Source organism: Netta rufina (genome assembly GCF_964035555.1).
Source record: "Netta rufina genome assembly, chromosome: 10".
Classification (NCBI taxonomy): Eukaryota; Metazoa; Chordata; class Aves; order Anseriformes; family Anatidae; genus Netta; species Netta rufina.
This window is the reverse complement of record NC_140133.1, coordinates 3,165,203-3,184,223: the sequence shown is the minus strand read 5'-3', so window position 1 is coordinate 3,184,223 and position 19,021 is coordinate 3,165,203.

The following is a 19,021-nucleotide window of genomic DNA, read 5'->3' as shown; positions in this document are numbered from 1 at the left end:
TTGGGCTGAAAATCTTCTACTGGCTTGTGATCAGTGAAATCTTCTTTTTAAAAGTAACCCAAAAGAAAGTAACAAGTGAAAAATAATGAGGAACGAACATTTTTCCAGCTTTCTTCAGTTAATCAAATCAAGTTATCAGTCTCTCAAAGAGAGCAAAGCCTTGAAATCAGCTGTTACATGAACTAACTAAATATTAAAGTTCTGTAAAGCTGCCAGGAGCTTTGTCAGCAAGCGTTCTCTTCCACATCCTCAATAATATGACTTGGAGCACATCTGGAAGCCTGAAAACGGAGTCACTCCTTAAAAAACCACCTGATGATACATGCAAGTCAATAATCAACTATGGCTACAAATAACTTCTCTAGAACACAGTTAGGACGCATTAAACAGCACGTTCCAGGCCCTGTGGGTCTTCGATTTCACCTACCTGGACAACCTCAGCAAAGTTATCGATCTTCAAAGGCTTCCAGTTAACTGCTCCTGTAGGCCGAACCAAGACTGAATCCGTGAATTAATAATAAAGGGGTAGGAAGAATTTTCCTCCTCACTTTGCCAAGGGAACCTCTCATCCACAATTCAAACATAGGATGCGCTTTTAAACAGCTTATAACTAAGAGAGGAAGCAAGTCCATTTGAATGCTCTCTCAGACTGGAGGCAGCCAGGGTTAGTTAGCTCTTCAAAAAAATAAAAACCAAAAACAAAACAAAACAAAAACAAAAACAAAAAAAACAGCGCATTTAGAGATGAACTCGTGATTCAAAGTGGCTGCAAAAATGAGGCTCCATCTTCCACAGCCGGACAATTTAACTTTTTTTTTTTTTTTTTTTTAATTTAAAATTCAGTATGTTCCAATCTCTGGTCTTCAAGATTTCTTCACCTATTAAGAAAACACAAAAACCTTTCCCCGACTTTATTACCTGTACAGCAAAAAACATACCAGTGCATATAAATCAGATGTGCATACGCATACACACATCTGTGTTTATACACACACGAGGAGGGAGTGAGAGAAAGTTAGCAAGAGCGACAGTGAAAATCAGAATTTTTGCCTTTTCGACACAGAGAGCACGTAAAAATTCTCTCATTTTGAGGGAACTAGAAAAAAATGGAGGCTCTACAAAAGATTTTGATGAGTATGCCTTCGAGGCCGACGCTTTGTAACATGAGGGATCTGGGGGCCAGCACACAAATATGCATACGGATGTACATGCATACAGGATAAACATATCTATACACACAAGTGTGCACAGTATATGTTGTATGATCTCCATATCGAGAACAACTCGTAGCCCTGACACGTAGAGTTGCAATCAATTAACAGCAGGAAGACAGCAGATCAAGGGTACAGCAAGCTTTGAGAGGCAGGGGAATGCTCACTTTGCCAGTGGCATGGCTGCATGATACCAAGGATTTTGAATTAGTTTGATTTTTTGGAAGCAATTTGGTTTTTCTTTCTGCGCTGTAGCAAATACCACAGGTTTGCCATCACGTGCTGTTCCCTAATCCATATATCCATCATCATCCATTGCTGCAGGATCATGAAAGGTTAGATAAGACGACTTAGGTCCAATTTAACAGCCAATGATTTTTCGATGAGCAGAGCTGCAACAGATTTTATTTAGCCACAAGCATTTTTTTTTCTTTTTTTCTGATATGAAGTCAGAAATTTTGATTTTTTTTTTTTATTTTAAAGACATTAAATGTCACAAAACCTGCAACCAGACCAGATAAAGTTCAAATTAGAGTGATTCTAAATCCTTTCATTAAAACGCTGCACATTTCTGTGCAAATTATTTCTGACTCTTCTGGACAAAAGTGGATGAAATAGTTCTTATAAATTAATAATAAAAGATTGGAACCTTTTACTCACACAAACACTAGTGAATTTTCCAGGAAATATTTTTTTGGCAGGGAATTTTCCCAAATCTAAAATAAAGAGAGGAAAAGTTGGGTTCTCATATTAGTTACTGCTTTTGACTGCTGGACAAAGGGAATAAAAACAGTAGTTAAGTGCAAGGTTTCCTTCTCTTCTTTAGTATGGATAGGAATCATCACTTTGGACCTTTAGCACCTTCAGAAACACACCCAGTGCCATGCAGGTTCCTCTGCATCTACTTCTAACAATTACTGGTGCTCCTTAGCATGGAAGTTTGACTCAAAACACTCTCCAGATTTAGCTCTTTTGACTGCCCACGGAGCTCATCATTTTGCTTGTTGCCTTCCATTTTCCTGAACAGACCGGGAACGCTGTTCAGAATCTGAATGGATCTGGTCTAAGGAATGGGAAGAAAGCAAAACCAAGGATACCTTGCAGCCCTACATTCCAAAAAAGCAGTCTCATTTTAAAAAGGACCTCAAAAGCTTTTTTTTTTTTTTAAACTGACATCTGCTAACATAGCAATCCAAGTGCTAAACCAACTGAAGTTGCCCCTGAAAGCCTGAATAAAAACGAGTAACTCTGGTGCACTCAGCAGGTCTGTAATAGAAGTTGGTAAGATTTTTAGATTTATTTTTTTTTTTCTCCAGGGTGCTGGTAAAATTTTTGCATTAAGAGATTTTGAACCTTTTGTACCAAAGAATTAGAGATGCGCTACAGTGCCAGTAGCTGGGGGTCTGGAAATACACACCAACAAGTGTCATAAGCTTTGCCTTTGCTGAAGGAAGATAAATACCATCCCAAGGACCAAAGGCCACAGCGAGGCCTTGCGCAATCCCCGGGGGCTCGATCCTTTCTCCCTTTGCCCCATTTCCTCTCTTTTTCACCCCAAAACGCCAGGCGGGGGCTGCACGGGGGGGCCCTGGCGGCGCGCCCCCCCCCGGCGCACGATTTCGTGGAGGAGGGGGGGAGGCTGTGCCGGCCCCGGGCCCTGCGGGTCTGCGACGGCTCCGAGGAGGAGGGAAGGGAGCTGCTCAGGGGGCTGCAGGAGGACGGGACGCTGCTGCCCCTCCCCAAGTATGAGAACTGGTGAGTTTTGGGGCCGAAATTTGGGGAAAATCCGGGGGAATTTGGGAAAGATGGCACGGGAAGGTTTGGGGGAAGTCTGACGAAGTTTGGGCGAGATATGATGAAGTCTTGGGGAAGATCCTATAAAACTTAGGGGGAAATCCTATTAAAGTTTGGGGATGATTCTGTAAAGGTTTGGGAAAAATCCTATAAAGTTTAGGGGAAGATCCCATAAAGTTTTGGGGGCAATCCTATAAGAATTGGGAGAAAATTATATAAAAAGTTTGGGGAAGATCCTATAATATATTGGGGAAACCCTATAAAAGGTCTGGAGAAGATGCTATAAAAATTTGGGGGAAATCCTATAAAGGTTTGGGGAAGATCCTATAAAAGTTTGGGGAAAATCCTATAAAATTTTGGGGATGATTCTATGAAGTTTGGGAGAAATCCTATAAAGGTTTGGGAGCGATCCTACAAAAATTGGGGGATGATCCTATAAAGGTTTGGAGAAAAATCCTATAAAAGTTTGGGGATGATCCTACCAAGGTTTGGGGAAGATCCTATAAAAATTTGGGGAAAGAAACTAGGAAATTTGGGGAAGATCCTATAAAAATTCAGGGGCAATCCATAAAAAATTGGGGAAAATCCTATAAAAGTTTGGGGGAAGAAACAAGAAAATTTGGGGATGATCCTACAAAAATTGGGGGAAGAAACTGGGAAGTTTGGGGGGATCCTATAAAAGTTTGGGGGCAGGGAGCTGCTCAGGGGGCTGCAGGAGGATGGGACGCTGCTGCCCCTCCCCAAATATGAGAACTGGTGAGTTTTGGGGGAAAAACGGGGCAATTTGGGGCAGAGAGCATAAAAAAATTTTGGGGGAAGTCTGACCAAGTTTGGGCGAGATATGATGAAGTTTTGGGGGAAATCCCATAAAATATTGGGGAAACCCTATTAAAGGTTTGGGGAAAATCCTATAAAAATTGGGAGAAAATCCTATAAAGTTTGGGGATGATCCTATAAAAATTGGGGGGAAATCCTATAAAAGTTTGGGGATGATCCTATAAAGTTTGAGAGATGATCCTACAAAAATTGGGGGAAAGTCCTAAAAAGTTTGGGGAAAATCCTACAAAATTTGGGGATGATCCTATAAAGGTTTGGGGAAAATCCTATAAAAATTGGGAGAAAATCCTATAAAGTTTGGGGGAAAATCCTACAAAAATCGGGGGGTGATCCTATAAAGTTTGGGGGAAAATCCCATAAAAATCAGGGGAGGATCCCATAAAGGTTTGGGGAAGATTCTATAAAAATTGGGGGGAAATCCTATAAAAGTTTGGAGATGATCCTATAAAAATTAGAAGAAAATCCTATAAAGTTTGGGGGACAATCCTATAAAGGTTTGGGGGTGATCATATAAAAATTGTGGAAAATCCTATAAAAATTCGGGGGAAGAAACTAGGAAATTTGGGGAAGATCCTATAACAGCTTGGGGATGATCCTACAAAAATTGGGGAAAAATCCTATAAAGGTTTGGGGGCGATCCTACAAAAATTGGGGGAAGAAACTGGGAAGTTTTGGGGTGATCCTATAAAGGTTTGGGGGCAGGGAGCTGCTCAGGGGGCTGCAGGAGGAGGGGACGCTGCTGCCCCTCCCCAAGTATGAGAACTGGGGAGTTTTGGGGCCAAAATTTGGGGGAAATCTGGTAAAATTTGGGGGGGGGGAGGTCCTACAAAAATTTGGGGGAAGTCTGACCAAGTTTGGGCAAGATATGATGAAGTTTTGGGGAAGATCCTATAAAATATTGGGGAAATCCTGTAAAGTTTGGGGGATGTTCCTACAGAAATTGGGGGAAAATCCTATAAAAATTTGGGGAAGATCCTATAAAAATTAGGGGGAAATCCTATTAAGGTTTGGGGATGATTCTGTAAAGGTTTGGGAGAAATCCTATAAAGTTTAGGGGAAGATCCCATAAAGTTTTGGGGGCAATCCTATAAGAATTGGGAGAAACTTCTATAAAGTTTGGGGAAGATCCTATAATATATTGGGGAAACGCTATAAAAGGTCTGGAGAAGATGCTATAAAAATTTGGGGGAAATCCTATAAAGGTTTGGGGAAGATCCTATAAAAGTTTGGGGAAAATCCTATAAAATTTTGGGGATGATTCTATGAAGTTTGGGAGAAATCCTATAAAGGTTTGGGAGCGATCCTACAAAAATTGGGGGATGATCCTATAAAAGTTTGGGGAAAATCCTATAAAAGTTTGGGAGAAATCCTATAAAGTTTTGGGGGAAATACTATAAAAGTTTGGGGGCGATCCTATAAGAATTGGGGGAAAATCCTATAAAGTTTGGGGGAAAATCCCATAAAAATCGGGGGAGGATCCTATAAAGGTTTGGGGAAAATCCTATAAAAATGAGGGGGAAATACTATAAAGTTTGGGGGAAAATCCTATAAAATTTTGGGAACGATCTTACAAAAATTGGAGGATGATCCCTTAAGGTCTGGGGGAAATCCTATAAATATTTGGGGGTGATCCTACAAATTTTGGGGGAAGAAATTAGGAAATTTGGGGATGATCCTATGAAAATTGGGGGAAGATCCTATAAAAGTTTGGGGGTGATCCTATAAAGGTTTGGGAGAAATCCTATAAAGTTTTGGGGACAATCCTATAAAATTTTGGGGACAATCCCATAAACATTTGAGGGAAATCCTATGAAAATTTGGGGGCGATCCTATAAAGTTTGGGGGTGATCCTATAAAAATTGGGGGAAAATCCTATAAAGGTTTGGGGACGATCCTATAAAAATTGGGGTCTCCTTTTGGGGTCGGGCTCCCCTTTGGGTTTGTGTTCCTCGTTGGGGTCTTTGGGGTCTCATTTGGGTTTTGGGGCCTGATTTGGGGTTTTGGGGTCCCTTTTGGGATTTGGGGTTTTTGGATTCCCTTTTGGGATTTGGGCCTGATTTGGGGTCTTTGGGGTCCCTTTGGGCCCTGATTTGGGGTTTTTGGGTTCCCTTTAGGGGTTTTGGGTCCCTTTTGGGTTCCCATTTGGGTTTTAGGGTCTGATTTGGGGTCTTTGGGGTCCCTTTTGGGGTTTGGGGTCTTCGGGTTCCCTTTAGGTTTTTTGGATTCCCTTTAGGGTTTTGGGGTTCCCTTTAGGGTTTTGGGGTCTTTGGGCCCTGATTTGGGTTTTAGGGTTCCCTCTAGGGTCTTTGGGTTCCCTTTAGGGTTTTGGGGTTTTTGGGTTCCCTTTGGGGCCTTTGGATTCCCTTTAGGGTTTTGGGGTTTTTGGGTTCCCATTTGGGTTTTTGGGCCCTGCTTTGGGGTTTTGGGGTCGATTTGGGGTCTTTGGGTTCCCTTTAGGGTCTTTGGGTTTCCCTTTAGGGTGTTGGGGTTTTCAGGTTTCCCTTTAGGGTTTTGGGTTTCCCTTTAGGGTTTTGGGGTTTTTGGGTGTCCCTTTAGGGTTTTGGGTTTCCCTTTAGGGTTTTGGGGTTTTCGGTTTCCTGTTTGGGTTTTGGGGCCCTGCTTTGTGTTTTGGGGCCCTGATTTGGGATTTTGGGGTCTGATTTGGGGTTTTTGTGTCCCGTCCCACAGCTGGCTGGCCCGCATGGACCCCCGGGACATAGCGTGGGTGGAGAGCCACACGGTGCTGGTGACGGAGCGGGAGCGGGACACCGTGCCCCCCCGACCCCAAAACAGGACCCCGCAGCTGGGCAACTGGATGAGCCCCCAGCAGCTGGAGCAGGCCCTACAGCAGCGCTTCCCGGGCTGCATGGAAGGTCAGACCCCAAAACAGGGAGAAATCCTATAAAAATGGGGAGGGAGAAAGTCCTATAAGAAACGGGAAAAAAATCCCATAGAAAAGGGGACAAATCCTACAAAAAAAGGGGGAAATCCTACAGAAAAGGGGAGAAATCCTATAGAAAAGGGGGAAATCCTACAAAAAAAGGGGGTAAATCCTATAAAGAGGGGAGAAATCCTATAAGGGAGGGGGAAAATCCTATAAGGAGGGTGAAAATCCTATAAAAATGGGAGAAATCCTATAGAAAAGGGGGAAATCCTACAAAAAAGGGGGTAAATCCTATAAAAACCAGGGAAATCCTATAAAGAAAGGGGGGAAAATCCTATAAAAATGGGGAAATCCTATAAGGGAAGGGAAATCCTATAAGGGAGGGGAGAGAAATCCTATAAAAAAGGGGCAAATCCTATAAAGGTAGAGGGAAAAATCGTATAAAAATGGGGAAAAATCCTATAAAAATGGATGAAAAATCCTAAAAAAAATGGGAGGGAGAAAGTCCTAAAAGAAACGGGAAAAAAATCCTATTAAAAAGGGAGAAATCCTATCGAAAAGGGGGAAAATCCTATAAAGGAGGGTGGGAGAGTCCTATAAAGGAAGGGGAGGGGGAAATCCTATAAAAAAGGGGAAAATCCTATAAAGAAGGAGGAGAAATCCTATAAAGGAAGGGGAAAATACTATAAAAATGAGGACAAATCCTATAAAAAGGGGGGAACCCAACTGGATGAGCCCCCAGCAGCTGGAGCAGGCCCTACAGCAGTGCTTCCCGGGCTGCATGGAAGGTCAGACCCCAAAACAGGGAGAAATCCTATAAAAAGGGGGGAAAAATCCTAAAAAAAAATGGGGAGGGAGAAAGTCCTAAAAGAAACGGAAAAAAAAATCCCATAAAAAAGGGGGAAATCCTATAGAAAAAGGAAAAAATCCTATGAAAAGGGGGTAAATCCTATAAAAAAGGTGGAGAAATCCTATAAAAAGGGTGAAAATCCTATAAAAAGGGGAGAAATCCTATAAGGGAGGGGGAAAATCCTATATGGAGAGTGAAAATCCTATAAAAATAGGGAGAAATCCTATAGAAAAGGGGGAAATCCTGTAAATAAGGGGGAAATCCTATAAAGGAAGGTGGAAAAATCCTATAAAAATGGGGTAAAATCCTATAAAAAACAGGTAAATCCTATAAAAAGGGGGGAAGATCCTATAAAGGAGGAGAAATCCTATAACGGAAGGGGAAAATCCTATAAAATGGGGGAAAATCCTATAAAAAGGGTGAGAAATCCTATAAAAAGGGGGGAACCCAACTGGATGAGCCCCCAGCAGCTGGAGCAGGCCCTACAGCAGCGCTTCCCGGGCTGCATGGAAGGTCAGACCCCAAAACGGGGAGAAATCCTATAAAAAGGGGGGAAAAATCCTAAAAAAATGGGGAGGGAGAAAGTCCTAAAAGAAACGGGAAAAAAATCCCATAAAAAAGGGGGAAATCCTATAGAAAAAGGAAAAAATCCTATGAAAAGGGGGTAAATCCTATAAAAAAGGTGGAGAAATCCTATAAAAAGGGTGAAAATCCTATAAAAAGGGGAGAAATCCTATAGAAAAGGGGGAAATCCTGTAAAGAAGGGGGAAATCCTATAAAGGAAGGGGGAAAAATCCTATAAAAATGGGGAGGGGAATCCTATAAGGGAAGGGAGAAATCATGAAAGAGCGGGGAAGAAATCCTATAAAAAGGGGGCAAAATCCTATAAAAAGGGGGCAAAATCCTATAAAAGGATTCTTTCTTCCTCAACCTTTTTGGGGTCTTCCTCAAATCTTTTTGGGTTCTCCACATCTCCTTTTTCAACCTTTTTAGGGGTCTTCTCCCTCAACCCTTTTTTGGGGTTTTCTTCAACCTTTTTTTTGGGGTCTCCCCCTTCAACTCAACCGTTTTTGGGGTTTTCTTCCTCAACCCTTTTTAGGCTCTCCTTTTTGGGGTCTCTTCTTCATCCTTTTTTGGGGTCTCCCTCACCCTTTTTGGGATCTTCACATTTTCTCCTTCCTCAACCCCTTTTTGGGGTCTCAATTTCTTCTCCCTTAGCCCTTTTTTGGGGTCTTCTTCAACCTTTTTGGGGTCTCCTTTTTGGGGTCTTCATGTCTCCTTCCTCACCCCCTTTTTGGGGTCTTCCACTCAACCTTTTTTGGGGTCTTCTTCAACCTTTTTTGAGCTCTCCTTCTTTGGGGTCTTCTCTAACCTTTTTTGGGGTCTCCAACCTTTTTTTGGGGTCTCCAACCCGTTTTGGGGTCTTCATGTCTCCTTCCTCACCCCCTTTTTGGGGTCTTCCACTCAACCTTTTTTGGGGTCTTCTTCAACCTTTTTTGAGCTCTCCTTCTTTGGGGTCTTCTCTAACCTTTTTTGGGGTCTCCAACCTTTTTTTGGGGTCTCCAACCCGTTTTGGGGTCTTCATGTCTCCTCTCTCAACCTTTTTTGGGGTCTTCTCCAACCTTCTTTGGGGTCTCCAACCTTTCTTTGGGGTCTCCAATCCTTTTTGGGGTCTTCTTCCTCAGCCTTTTTTGGGGTTTCCTTCTCCAACCCTTTTTTGGGGTCTCCTTCCTCACCCTTTTTGGGGTCTCCAACCCTTTTTGGGGTCTTCATGTCTCCTCTCTCAACGTTTTTTGGGGTCTTCTTCATCCTTTTTTGGGGTCTTCTTCAACCTTTTTTGAGCTCTCCTTTTTGGGGTCTTCTCCAACCCTTTTTGGGGTCTTCCTCACCCTTTTTGGGGTCTTCATGTCTCCTTCCTCAACCCTTTTTGGGGTCTTCTTCTTCAACCTTTTTTTTGGGGTCTTCTCCAACCTTTTTTGGGGTCTTCCTCACCCATTTTAGGGTCTCAAACCCTTTTTGGGGTCTCCTTTTTGGGGTCTCCTCCCTCAATCCTTTTGGGGCCTCCATGCCTTCAATTCTATGTTTTTTTGGGGTCTTCTTCACCCTTTTTGGGGTCTCCTTTTTAGGGTCTCCTTCCTCACCCTTTTTGGGGTCTTCATGTCTCCTTCCTCAACTCTTTTTGGGGTCTTCTTTCTCAGCCTTTTTTGGGGTCTTCTCCATCCTTTTTTGGGGTCTTCTTCAACCTTTTTGGGTTCTCCACATCTCCTCCTTCTCCAACCCTTTTTTGGGGTCTCCTTCTTCACCTTTTTTGGTGTCTCTTCTTCAACCTTTTTTGGGGTCTTCCTCACCCTTTTTTGGGTCTCCTTTTTGGGGTCTTCCTCACCCTTTTTTGGGGTCTTCTCCAACCCTTTTTGGGGTCTCCATGTCTCCTCTCTCAACCCTTTTTGGGGTCTTTTTCAACCCTTTTTGGGGTCTTCTTCAACCCTTTTTGGGGTTTCCTTCTCCAACGCTTTTTTGGGGTCTTCTCCAACCCTTTTATGGGGTCTCCTTTTTAGGGTCTCCTTCCTCACCCTATTTGGGGTCTTCAACCTTTCTTTGGGGTCTCCAACCCTTTTTGGGGTCTCCTTTTTGGGGTCTCCAACCCTTTTTTTGGTGTCCCTCAGGCCGCACCATGTACATCATCCCCTTCAGCATGGGCCCCCCCCTTGTCACCCCTGGCCAAGGCGGGCGTGCAGCTCACCGACTCGCCTTACGTCGTGGCCTCCATGCGCATTATGACCCGCGTGGGCCACCAGATCTTCCCCTTGCTGGCCACCGGGGACTTCGTCCACTGCCTCCACTCCGTCGGCTGGCCTCTGCCGCTGCGAGGTGAGCCCAAAAAAACCCAAAATGCCCAAAAAATGCCCCAAAACAGGCAAAAACACCCCAAAAACACCCAAGCAACGCCCAAAAACACCCCAAAACACCCAAGAAATGCCCAAAAACGCGCAGACGCCCCAAAAATAGCCATAAATGCTCAAAAACGCCCAAGAAACTCCCAAAACCACCCATGAAACGCCCAAGAAACATGCAAAAACGCCCCAAAAAGTGCAGAAACACCCAAGAAACACCCAAAAACACACAAAAACGCTCAAGAATTGCCCAAAACCACACAAAAATGCTCAAGAAATGCCCCAAAACACGCAAAAACGCTCAAGAAACGCCTCAAAACGCGCAAAAACGCCCAAAAAACACCCATAAACGCTCAAAAACGCCCAAGAAATGCCCAATAAAAATGCAAAAACGCCCAAAAACCGCCCCAAAACAGGCAAAACTGCCCCCAAAACACCACAAAACAAGCAAAAACACCCAAAAAAAACCCCAAAACAAGCAAGTAGACACACAAAAAAAGCCAAAAATAAAACAAAACAAAAAAAACACAAATAGCCCCTAAAACCCCTAAATTCACCCCAAAAACTGTTCTCTTTTTTCGCAGAGCCCCTGGTGAACGGGTGGCCCTGTGACCCCGAGCGCACCCTGGTGACCCATGTCCCCGCCGAGCGCCGCATTGCATCCTTCGGCAGCGGCTACGGGGGCAACTCGCTGCTGGGCAAGAAGTGCTTCGCCCTGCGCATCGCCTCCCGCATGGCCCGCGACGAGGGCTGGCTGGCCGAGCACATGCTGTTGGGGGGCTCTTTTGCAATGAAATCCCCCCCTTTTTTTTTTTTTTTTGAGGATCTGGGTTGATTTTGGGGCGGTTTTGAGGTGTTCTGGGGTCTTCGTTGGGTTTTCTTGGCTTTTGTTGGGTTTTGTGGAGGATGGGAGTGGATTGTGAATTTTGGAGAACATCAGGTAGGTTTAGGGGGACTTTTGGGGTGGATTCATGGTATTTGGGGTTTTCTTCTGTTTTTTTGGGGTGATCCTGTTCTTTTTTGGGGTCTTTTTGACATGTTTTGGGGTCTCCGTTGGGTTTCGTTGGGTTTTCCGTGGTCATCATGGTGGAAAAGGGTAAATTGTGGGATTTGGAGAACATCAGGTAGGTTTAGGGGGACTTTTGGGGTGGATTCATGGTATTTGGGGTTTTCTTCTGTTTTTTTGGGGTGATTTTGTTCTTTTTTGGGGTGTTTTTGACGTGTTTTGGGGTCTCCGTTGGGTTTCGTTGGGATTTCCATGGTCATCATGGTGGAAAGGGGTAAATTGCAGGTTTTGGAGAACATCTGGTAGGTTTAGGGGGACTTTTGGGGTGGATCTGTGCTTTTTGGGGTTTTCTTCTGTTTTTTAGGGTTTTCTTCTGTTTCTTGGGGTGATCCTGTTCTTTTTTGGGGTGTTTTTGACGTGTTTTGGGGTATCCGTTGGTTTTCCTTGGGTTCTTGTTGGTCATCATGGTGAATGGGAGTGAAATGTGGGATTTGGAGAACATCAGGTGAGTTTAGGGTGGTTTTGGGGGGAAATTCATGTTTTTGTTGTGTTTTTTTCTTCACGTCTACTTCTGTTTTGGGGTGTTTTTGATGTGTTTTGGGGTCTCCGTTGGGTTTTGTTGGGTTTCCATTGGGTTTTATGGTGGTTGGGAGTGGATTGTACATTTAGGAGAATATCAGGTAGGTTTAAGTGTTTCTTGGGGGTTAAATCACGTTTTTTCTTCTGATCCGGTTCGGTTTTGGGGTGGTTTTGACGTGTTTTGGGGTTTCCATTGCGTTTTGTTGAGTTCCTAATGGGTTTTATGGTGGTTGGGAGTGGACTTTGCGATTTGGAGAACATCAGGTAGGTTTAGGATGGTTTTGGGATTGGATCCATGCTTTTTGGGGATTTTCTTCCAGTTTTGGGGGTGATCCCATTCTTTTTTGGGGTGTTTTTGATGTGTTTTGGGGTCTCCATTGGGTTTCGTTGGGTTTTCCGTGGTCATCATGGTGGAAAAGGGAAAATTGTGGGTTTTGGAGAACTTCAGGTAGGTGTAGGGGGACTTTTGGGGTGGATTCATGGTACTTGGGGTTTTCTTCTGTTTTTTGGGGTGATTTTGTTCTTTTTTGGGGTGTTTTTGACGTGTTTTGGGGTCTCCGTTGGGTTTCGTTGGGTTTTCCGTGGTCATCCTGGTGGAAAAGGGTAAATTGTGGGTTTTGGAGAACTTCAGGTAGGTTTAGGGGGACTTTTGGGGCGGATTCATGGTATTTGGGGTTTTCTTCTGTTCTTTTGGGGTGATCCTGTTCTTTTTTGGGGTTTTTATTACGTGTTTTGGGGTCTCCGTTGGGTTTTAGTTGGGTTCTTGTTGGTCATCATGGTGAAAAAGGGTAAATTGTGGGTTTTGGAGAACATCAGGTAGGTTAAGGGGGACTTTCGGGGCAGATCTATGGCTTTTGGGGTTTTCTTTCATTCTTGGGGTTGAACCTGTTCTTTTTTGGGGTGTTTTTGACGTGTTTTGGGGTCTCCGTTGGGTTTTGTTGGGTTCTTGTTGGTCATCATGGTGGAAAATGGTAAATTGTGGGTTTTGGAGAACATCAGGTGAGTTTAAGGTTTTTTTGGGGGTGAATCTATGGTTTTGGGGGATTTCTTCTGTTTTTTAGTGTTTTCTTCTGTTTTTGGGGTGGTCCTGTTCTTTTTTGGGGTGTTTTTGACGTGTTTTGGGGTCTCCGTTGGGTTTTGTTGGGTTCTTGTTCGTCATTATGTTAAATAGGAGTGGATTGTGGGTTTTGGAGAACATCAGGTAGGTTTAGGGTGATTTGGGGGTGAAATTACGGTTTTTTTTTTTTTTTCTTCATGTTACATTCTTTTTTGGGGTGTTTTTGATGTGTTTTGGGGTCTCCGTTGGGTTTCGTTGGGTTCCCAATGGGTTTTATTGTCGTTGGGAGTGGACTTTGGGATTTGGAGAACATCAGGTAGGTTTAAGGGTTTTTTGGGGTGAAATCATGGCATTTTGTTTTTTTTTGAGGATCCGGGTCGATTTCAGGGTGGTTTTGAGGTGTTTTGGGGTCTCTGTTGGGTTTCGTTGGGTTCTTGTTGGACATATTCATGGAAGGGAGTGATGGTGGATTCATGCTTTTTTGGGGTTTTTTCTTCTGATCCCATTCTTTATCTGCACATCGCCTCCCGCATGGCCCGCGACGAAGGGTGGCTGGCCGAGCACATGCTGGTAGGGGGCTCTTTTGGGGTGAAATCAGGGTTTTTTTGTTTTTTTTTTTGAGGATCCGGGTTGATTTTGGGGCGGTTTTGATGTCATTTGGGATCTCCGTTGGGTTGCGTTGGGTTCTCGTTGGTCGTTAACGGTGAATGGGAGTGGATTGCGGATTTTGGAGAACATCAGGTGAGTATAGGGTCTTTTTGGGGTCAGATTCATGGTTTTGGGAGTATTCTTCTGTTTTTTAGGGTTTTCTTTTGTTTTTTTGGGGGGTGACCCTGTTCTTTTTTGGGGTGTTTTTGACGTGTTTTGGGGTCTCCGTTGGGTTTCGTTGGGTTTTCCATGGTCATCATGGTGGAAAAGGGTAAATTGCGGGTTTTGGAGAACTTCAGGTAGGTTTAGGGTGGTTTTGGGGTGGATCTATGGTTTTGGGGGTTTTCTTTCGTTTTTGGGGGTGATCCTGTTCTTGTGTGGGGTGTTTTTGACATGTTTTGGAGTCTCCATTGGGTTTTGTTGGGTTTTCCATGATCATCGTGGTGGAAAAGGGAAAATTGCGGGTTTTGGAGAACTTCAGGTAGGTTTAGGGGGACTTTTGGGGTGGATTCATGGTATTAGGGGTTTTCTTTCGTTTTTGGGGTTGAACCTGTTCTTTTTTGGGGTGTTTTTGAAGTGTTTTGGGGTCTCCGTTGGGTTTCGTTGGGTTCTCATTGGTCGTTAAGGTAAATGGGAGTGGATTGTGGGTTTTGGAGAAGATCAGGTGAGTTTAGGGTGGTTTTGGGGGGAAATTCATAGTTTTTGGTTTTTTTTCTTCTGATCCAGTTCTTTTTGGGGTGTTTTTGACTTGTTTTGGGGTCTCCGTTGGGTTTCATTGGGTTTTCCGTGGTCATCATGGTGGAAAAGGGTAAATTGTGGGATTTGGAGAACATCAGGTAGGTTTAGGGGGACTTTTGGGGCAGATTCATGGTATTTAGGGTTTTCTTCTTTTTTTTTTTTTTTCTTTCTCCCAAAAACCATATAAATTACATGCAAAACATTGTACATAGAGATTAATATCAAAATGCAATACAGATCAGGTGCACTTTAAGCTGGACTCTAGGATATGGCAAACACACCAGGGTACATATTGCTTTGAAACCACCATTTTTTTTTAATGTCATGCATACCACATAATATTCAGTCTTTTGTTTTGTATTTTTCTGTTTTTATACAAAAATACCAGTGCTTATTATAATAGTTACTGGAAAAGAAAAAAAAAATCAGATCTGTGTGCCCTCTTCAAATCAAAATTTTGTTGTGAGAGCACTGGATAAATATATATACGCACACCAACAAGTGTCATAAGCTTTGCCTTTGCTGACGGAAGATAAATAGTACAAAGAAAATCTGTCTAGTTTGTTTTTAGGCTTGTCTTTCTCAGTATGGAACAAACTGACCTCCCTGGTCTAACTTTGCAGTTGCCTATTCTGCCTTTGTCCTGGAGAGAAGAGCAAGAAAGGAACAAATCTATTTTTACACTCCAAAAACGCATTAGAGGAGGATTATCACACCCACCTAAGGGTACTTCCTTGTTTGTTTATAAAGCACCAAGTATTTCTCTTGGACAGTCTCTGTTGCTGGTCTGTTTTGTGCCTTCCATTTTTTTTTTTTTAAAGAACAGTGGAAGTGGAGAGTCGGATGACAAGCAAGAACAAACACTAGAAACTCCTTGTTCTGCCCCTGCTTTTTAATCACCCAGCATCACCCTGGCTGCAAAACAGCCTCTGCTGATTTACCTGCTTGTTAAAGCACCCCACACGCTGCAAGTGCGGTGTGCTAGGTGTCAAGTTATATTTAACGGTGCACAGGTAACCATTCATCTTCCCACAGTTGAAGCACAGAACAGCCTCTTGCTAACAGAACTCATCCCTGCTGCTGCAAGAAACCTCATGGCCTGCAGGAAAACCTCAAGCTAAGAGTTCCAAAGCAAAAGCAGAAAATGCATGATTTGTACTCTTTCTATTTGAGTGAATTCTAGCTGCTAAACGCTGCCTACATCTGAGGGCACGTTCTGAGGCTGGGGGGAAGGACACTCAACACCCACTGACAGCAGGAGTGCAAAGATGCCAGCCAAGAAGGCAAAGGTTAGAGCTGAATGCTGCCTCAGCTCCCTCCAGCAACCAGCTGGGGGTCACCTTTCACCACGCTCTCTGAGACTCTGAGCCCCGAGTTACCGCAGCCGCCAGGTACAGCTGCTCCTTGCTGGCCCAAACTATTTCAAGAGTCTTCAAACTTCAGGGACCTGTTTTATGACAGCCTCAAGATCAAATTAATCTGTTCCTGAAGGCGCTGATCGTCCTGGTGTTTCTGTAGCTGTCAAAGAACAATCCTGAACTGAGGCACTCATCTGATCAGACAGTGCTTCGGCACAGATTTGTCTTTAGCTTGACACATCAAGGTGAAGAGGAATCGATTCTTGCAAGCAACCTCTCAAGCAGGGATCTAATAAGGTGACCAAAACAACAGATCTGTTGTGCAGATCTGAGCACGTCACTCTGCAGGGAATCACTTTCAAGCCTAAGATGTTTCACCCATCTCCCTGCCCCAGAGCGACACAAGTAAAGCTCTTAAGCAATTGCTAACCTGTTCTCAGTGCTCACGAGTCCCAGATCACTAATTTTACAATATATAAACCATGGCAGCTGGCACCTAGTTGGCACACGGTGACACTGCACACGTTGGCAGTGTCGTCAGGAGCTGGAAGGTCAGGGGTGAGGGGGTTAAGGGAAAACCACACATCAGTTCAGCAACTTGGCTCCCATAGGATACTTCCTACGGCAGGAGTTTTAGCAAAGCCACTCAGAGGGACCTGCTGGCTAATTAAAACGGGACTTCTGCTGGAGCAGTCAGAAGGCAGCAGGGTATCAGGAGATATCCAGTGGGCATCACTGTCAGTCTGTGGCAGTTTGGGGTCCAGGTATCAGTGGTTATGTGTGGTTTTCTCTGCTTCACTTTCTCCAAAGCTGTGAAAAAATATTTCTTTTACAGCGCTGTACAGTCACACATTACGGATGGAACCAGCTGCATCAACTTCCAGTACGACGGTGTTGGAAAAAGGTGCCTTTGGTGGTCAGGAGCACAACAGCTCTGGTGATGTGTTATTTAAGTGTGTTCTTACATCTGAGTTTCCTCATAGCAGTACGTAGCCGAGGGGGTCCAAGTTTCCCAGGTAAGATTTATGTTTTTTCCCCTACCAAGCACCAGCTCAGTATACAAAGCTCTGTTAATAACACCCAAGCATGTAGATGTTAAACTGAAACTGCTTTTAAACCTATTTGTTGTTACAAAAATAGCTTAATACACCATCTTCATAGGGTAAAAATTCACATGGAAGTACAGAAAAACCCAGAAGTGCTTCCTGAGCTTCAGTTTACCAACAGCACCATCGGATTTAGATCCTGGCCTGGCAGCCAGGATGCAGGGTCTGTAAGCATTGCTGTGATGTGGAAGTGCCAAGGCAGGTTTCTGGCCTGCCCTGACTAAAATACCTTTTTTTTTAATACAAACAGCGTGCCAGGTACGCTGTAATGCCAATGTGCCAGGTCAATAGAGGATGTCAAACAACAGAGGCGTTTATCCTAATTTCTGGCATGAAAACACTTTTAACAGCATTCTTTTCACGAAGAAACCCCTCTCTATCTTCTCCAGTGCTCCAGGATCTGCTGCAGCTGCAACAGCCGCGCTGGTACAACCCACATCTTTGCCAAATCTTTTCAATAATTGTGCTTTACCTCGGCAATGTTGAGGTCACTCCTCTTCCTCCTCCAGCTGAGCAAGCAGCTCGCTGGCTCTGCCACACCGCAGGTGCGGAAGCGAAAGCTGGGAACACAGGAGTCAAACTCTCAGTGCTCACGAAGCCACCAGGGCAGAGGGCTGACACAGAGGCACCCCGGATCCGCTCTCCCTCCCCGCTGCGAGGCTCGCAGCAGCCCCGACCCGAAGCGCACACAATGCTTCGCATGGTGATGTCACCGCTGATTCTGAGTCCCCAGGTGAGGATCTGCCTCACCACTCTAAACGTTGGTGTTGGTTTTTTTTTTTTTTTTCTTTTAAACATTCACAGCTTATGGGAAACCATCAGGTAAACCACAGATCGCTAGGGAAGAAGTCCCACACGAGGGAAGTCCGTGCTTTTCTTCCAGGCAGTGGCACGTGCTTTAACACGCCGCGTTCGACAAAGCAGCTCTCCCCGTTTTGCTCAGTGGCAACAGGCACGACTGCAACGCACAAAGGTGTAGGCAGCACCTGCAGGTCCCAAACCCTTAACCGGTTTTTAGAGAGCACCAATTTTTTAAGTAGTCGTTTTCCCTTAATCCATGACCCCTTCTTTCCTTTATTTATATCGGGTGGCTCTCCTCCATTTTCCTCCTCAGTGTCTGAGCAGACACTGGGAATCGTTTCTGGAGGAAGGGCACTGCTGAAGCTCCTCCATCTACTCTCCGAGAAAAGAGAGTATGTTAAAGAATACGTATTTCCTTTCTTTTTCCTTTTTTAAATACAATTTCTGAAATCAACGCTGCGGCCTGGCAGCAAATACTTACGGGACTAAAGATGATTCCTCATCCTCACTGTAACGTTGTAGTTAACCTCCCAACGAACCCATCTCCCCAGGAAGCGGCCATTTGAGATGGGAAGGGGCAGAGCAAGAGGAAGCTCTCCTTAGCCTAGCTCTTCCCCCAACACCACCTCGCCACCCAGCACCAAATTCAATTCGCCTGCTCCGCCCGATCAGTAGAACGGGCGTCCGACGCTGGCACACGCCACAGCGGTGGTTCTGACGTGGCTTAAATCACCTCTCCGCAGAATATCTCGGGTCTGTACGCTCAAATAACGCAGTATTTGAGAAATAACGCCCAGAGCTCACACTCTGAGTGCAGCCCAACAGCACCGAAGCACCGGTAGGCTAAACATTCCGAACCTGGCAACAAGGCTGACCCAAGCAACAGCACGGAACCCTTCTGCACCTTCAGCGTGGACATCAGCGTAAGGAAACACAGACCTCCTCGATCCAAATTTTAAGCGAGAAACGCAAAAGGTCACCCAACCGGGTTGTTTTCAGCAAGCTAAAGGAGAAATTAAGGCAACAACCGGGTGCATCCAGAGTTGGTCAGATCCTGAAGGCAGTTCCTTGGGGGAACGGAGGAGCAACGCGCCAGATGAGGGCTGCCTTACAGCGCACCCCTTAGAGGCACTGCTGCGGAAGGAAGGCAGAAGGTTGGAACTCGAAATAACTCGCAAGGCGCCCGTTAAGGGGGAAATCTTTCATTTTTTTCCCAGCAGAACCTCCCTTATTCCCCCCCCCCCCCCATGAAGGCAGCCCA